The sequence below is a fragment of the Peromyscus eremicus genome, chromosome X (assembly GCF_949786415.1).
Source record: "Peromyscus eremicus chromosome X, PerEre_H2_v1, whole genome shotgun sequence".
Taxonomy (NCBI): Eukaryota; Metazoa; Chordata; class Mammalia; order Rodentia; family Cricetidae; genus Peromyscus; species Peromyscus eremicus.
This window is the reverse complement of record NC_081439.1, coordinates 104,423,402-104,428,303: the sequence shown is the minus strand read 5'-3', so window position 1 is coordinate 104,428,303 and position 4,902 is coordinate 104,423,402. Positions and strand designations below refer to the sequence as shown.

Sequence of the window (4,902 nt, the reverse complement as noted above, 5' to 3'; positions counted from 1 at the left end):
TCCTCTCTCCCTAAGATTACCTTTTCATCTCCTTTAGAAAAACAGCCTATTTAGATAAATTTTTGCCCATGATCGATGGGACGACATACTTACCTCAAAACTCTCCCGCGTTGCACGAGTGATGCGGTCCGGGCGTCTCTACCCTGATCCTCTCCGGGGCCCCTTCTGTTGTCCGTCGTCCGGCAGGTCACCGTTCCTCGAGCCCCACGTTCGGGCGCCACTTGCCCGGTCCCGCGGGCCAGTTTATTTGATGAGACCCGAGGAGGCACCTCCTGAAAGATCAATGGGGGCGAGAGAGAAAGGAGACCAGGCACGTAAAGGAAGACAAAGTCAGTCTGAGTTGCGTCGAGGTCTCCGTTTATTGACTGGGTGTTGAGGCTTATAAACAGGGCTTCAGGCAGGGAGGGGGAACAGGGGAAGCACGGAGAGAAGGATGAAAAATTCCTAAGGGAGGGTGAGGTCGCTTTGGTCCCAGGCCCCTGCAGCTGGCTGATTAGCAGGTACTCCAGGAAGTTGTACAGCCCGAGGTTAGGCCAGGAACTTCCTGCCTTTGTAAGGTTTGATAAAGTAAGGATACCGCTGTCCGGAATCGGTCCCCAACATCTCTCTCTCTCCCTCCCTCCCTCCCTCCCTCCCTCCCTCCCTCCCTCCCTCCCTCCCTCCCTCCTACGTGTGTGTATACAGAAAGAGGTGCACAACTCAAGTCTCTGTATCTAGCGCTTCATCAAACACTCTTCGTCTTTCTAAACGTACATAGTTACAAATGAAGGAGAGAATTCTTACAGATAGAATTCATCATCCTTAGCAGTGAGATGTCATGATAATAGCTTACAGTAAGTAGCCATGGAGATCTGAATTTGAATCCGAGTCTAAGCCATAAGTAAAAGGCCAAGATTGGGCACAGGACTTCCCATCACTGGTCCTCTGTTTTTCCCTCTGTAAAGCAATGATATGTAAAGTCCTCTCTTTCAAGACTGTTGTGATAAATAAAGGAAATAATATAAGCCAAACATTCCACACAGAAGCTGGGGGCTGCTATTTTTTATCACCCATATCTGTATGTTGGAAGAAGAACCAATTGTCGGTATGTAAGTGAGTAGAATTACTTCACAAGCCTTCATCAACAATGATTTAAGTGCAGATGTGGCTAAGGAAATCTACTTCCTAATGCCCATGGAGGGAGAAACCAGCTGTGGAGCCGGAGCTAAAACCAAGTCCTACTGCCTCCTAGCCCCAGGCCAGGCAGCACCACAGGCTCTTTGAAATGGCCTGCAGGCTGCTAGTTTGTGACGGGATTGTAAAGTATTTTTTCATCCATCACTCTCAATGTAGGAAACAGAAGTGCAAGTTACTTCATTAAAAGCACTCACACATAACTGGATACATTTACATATTAAGCAGGCAACTGAGACTCTAATCTTTCTATTTTATGTACAGCTGTAATCATTACTCAGCATCAGAGTGCTTGTTAAATACTCAGGGTACTATAGAGAACTCTGAGCTCTTTACTAAGCAAAGGTGACGATTAAGAAGTGCTCCCATTCACTCTCCCTCAACAAGCCTTCAACACTGGTGACAGTGTGCCCAGGCACTCTGGAGTTCATTCAAGTGAACCTTAACTGATGAAACACTGTGACCATAGCATAGGTCCTCTGGCATCTCTAATTAGCTGACTATCGTATGCAGAAAGGAAGCCTCTTTCATGCATTGTGTTGTTGACTTGCAAGTAGGGTAGAGAAAGGGAAAGAAAAATCCAGAATTCTTAGCAATTAGAAGAAGCACCATCTTCAGTCGTAGGAAGAAAGGTCAAAAATGTGGTTTTGCAGGATAAAGGCAAGGAAATTCAAGTCAAAGAGAAACTTTACATTCTTATGTTATGTCAATTTACCCTCACTACTTGAAAAGCATTTCTAACTCAAAACTCAACATCCCAGTGAAGACAACATAAGACAGCTGCAGATGAATATCCTTCGTCAACATACAACACACAACCCCCCCGCCCCCGAAATATTGACAATGTCACATCCAGCAATATATATAAAAGGGCATTACGTCATGATCAAATACAACATATCCTAAGAACACAAACCTGGCTAAAATTTAAAAATCACTCAGTATAATTTATTATGTCAACAAACTTTGAAATTAAAAACCATATAGCCATCTCAATAGGTGCAGAAAATACATTTGATAGAATAAAGATTAATTGGTGATAATTTTCAAAGACTCTCAGAAAGTTCAGAATTAAAGAAATGTCCTCAGCCAGACAAAGAACATCTTTGAACAACCCACAGTTAATATCACACTTAATGGTAAAAGTCTTAAACCTATCTCCTCTAAGGCCAGAGAAAGGACAAGAGTGTCAGGTCTTGCTATCTCCATGTAACATTGTGCTGGTAGTTCTAGCCAGGGCAGAGAAAGAGAGAGAGAAAGGGGAGAGAGAGAGAGGGAGAGGGAGAGGGAGAGGGAGAGGTTTCTCCTTCCACTGTATGGATTCCTGGCATCAAACTCAGCTCATCAGTCTTGGCAGCCAGCACCCTTACCCACTGAGCAATCTTGCCATCCCCATAAGAATTTTAGAAGTGTTTAATTGAGATAGGAAGGGCTACCCTAAATTCGGACAGCACCGTTCCAAGGATGGAGGTCTCTCTCCACTTCTTAACCATACACCATCAAACTGTAAGCCAAATTAAACACTTCTTTAAGCTTCAATTCTCAGGTATTTGGTCAGCACTGTGAAAAAGAGTAACTAATACTCATCCTTGAAGTGATTAATAGGACTATGTACAAAGATAAAGATGTGTCCCACAGTAAAAGACATGCAAGATAGAGGCAGGTGGCCAGGCTTTTATTCTGTTTGTAGGTAACCAAATACTTTTTAGCAAAACCAGTTGTGTTTTGTTTTGTTGTTCTTGAGAGGGAGTATCATATATCTCAGGCTGGCCTTAAACACCATGTATTGGGGGATGATGCCCTTGAATTTCTGTTTCTTCTGCCTCTACTTCCCAAGTGTTGAAATTGCAGGTGTGTGTCACCACCACCAGTTTTATGTGGTGTTGGGAATTGAGTTCAGGGCTTCATACATAGTAGGTAAGAACTCTACGAACTGAACTACATCTCCAGCTTAGCAAAAGCAGTGTCTAAGTACATATTATATTGTTCTTGCACCACATGCATGCGTGGTACATGGAAATCAAAAGAAGGCATCAGATCCTTTCAAACTGCAATTATGGATGATTGTGAGCTACTATGCCAGTGCTAGGAACCTAACTTGGGTCTTCTGTAAAAATAGCAATTGCTTTTAACCACTGAGCTCTAGAAATGTATTTTTTATACCCTTGCTGGTTAGTTTTTCTGTCCACTTAACACAAGCCAGGGTCAACTGGGAGGAGGAAACTTTAATTGAAAAAATTCCTAGCCGGGCGGTGGTGGCGCACGCCTTTAATCCCAGCACTCGGGAGGCAGAGCCAGGCGGATCTCTGTGAGTTCGAGGCCAGCCTGGGCTACCAAGTGAGTTCCAGGAAAGGCGCAAAGCTACACAGAGAAACCTTGTCTCGAAAAACCAAAAAAAAAAAAAAAAAAAGAAAAAGAAAAAATTCCTACATCAGATTGGCTTGTAGGCAAGTCTGAGGAATTGTTCTTGGTTAATGATAGATGTGGAAGGGCTCTACCCATTGTGAACAATGCCATCCCTGGGCAGGTAGGTGGCACAGGGGTGTGTTTAAAAAAGCAGGCTGAGCAAGGCAGGAGAAGCAAACCAGTAAATAGCATTCCTCCACGGCCTCTGCTTTAGTTCCTGCCTCCAGTTTCCTGCTTGAGCGCCTGCTCTAGCTTCCCTCAGTGATGGACTGTCAAGTGGATGTGTAAGTAGAAATAAATCCTTTCCTCCTCAGGTTGCTGCTTAGTCATGGTCTTTACCACAGTGGTAGAAAACAAAGACAACACTCCTTTTTTTTTTTTTTTTACTGGGGGAATAGGCCTTCAGGTCAGGCCTGGGGCCCTCACTGCATGGCTTATTCATTGGTACCACTTCCAGAGTTCTATGGTTTCTTCACATCTAGAAGTTCCAGGGGGATGAAGAAGGGTTCAATGTGCAGGGCTTCAGAGGACTTGTCTGCTAAGAAGAGCAGGCTCACTGTGACAGGGGCCTATGACTATGCTGACCCGGTCACAGTGTCCCAGAGTTTTTCTATCCTCAAGGGATCTATTGGTCATGTTTTTACAGCTGCTGCTCAATGAGAAACTGCTTAAGGATGCCCTTCTTGGCATCTGTGATGATTGTGGTCTTGTGGCATCAGATCATGAGAAACACATCCATCCCAGCACCTCCAGAAAGGTATTTTCTACACCTATTCCTTGAAATGTTTTCCCTGGCAGTTTCAGTGATTCAAGTCTTACATTAAGGTCTTCACTCCAATTTGAGGTGATTATTTTGTACAAGATGATATAAAGATCTAGTTTTACCCGTCCAGTATTCTCAGCACAATTTTTTGTTTCTTTTTTTTTTAAGATTTATTTATTTATTATGTATACAGGGTTCTGCCTGCATGTGTCCTTGCAGACCAGAAGAGGGCACCAGATCTCATTATGGGTGGTTGTAAGCCACCATGTGGTTGCTGGGAATTGAACTCAGGACCTCTGGAAGATCAGTGGTTGTGAGCCACCATGTGGTTGCTGGGAATTGAACTCAGGACCTCTGGAAGATCAGTCGGTGCTCTTAACCACTGAGCCATCTCTCCAGCCCCCTAATTTTTCATTTCTTAAAAGCTGTTCTTTTCTTTCACATATGATGTCTAAGTTAATTTTCTATTGCTGTGATAAGGCACCATTACCAAGGCAACTTTAAAGAGGTTATTGGGAGCTTACATTCTAAAAAGGTTCGAGTTCATGGCCCTTCTGGTG

The 4,902-nt window shown here is 43.8% G+C and overlaps 1 pseudogene; it reads right to left on the bottom strand.

Annotated features, from left to right (window-relative positions):
• Window positions 1–4,013: 4,013 nt before the first annotated feature.
• LOC131900186 (elongin-B-like) lies at window positions 4,014–4,318 on the bottom strand (annotated as a pseudogene).
• Between the last annotated feature and the right edge of the window lie 584 nt (window positions 4,319–4,902).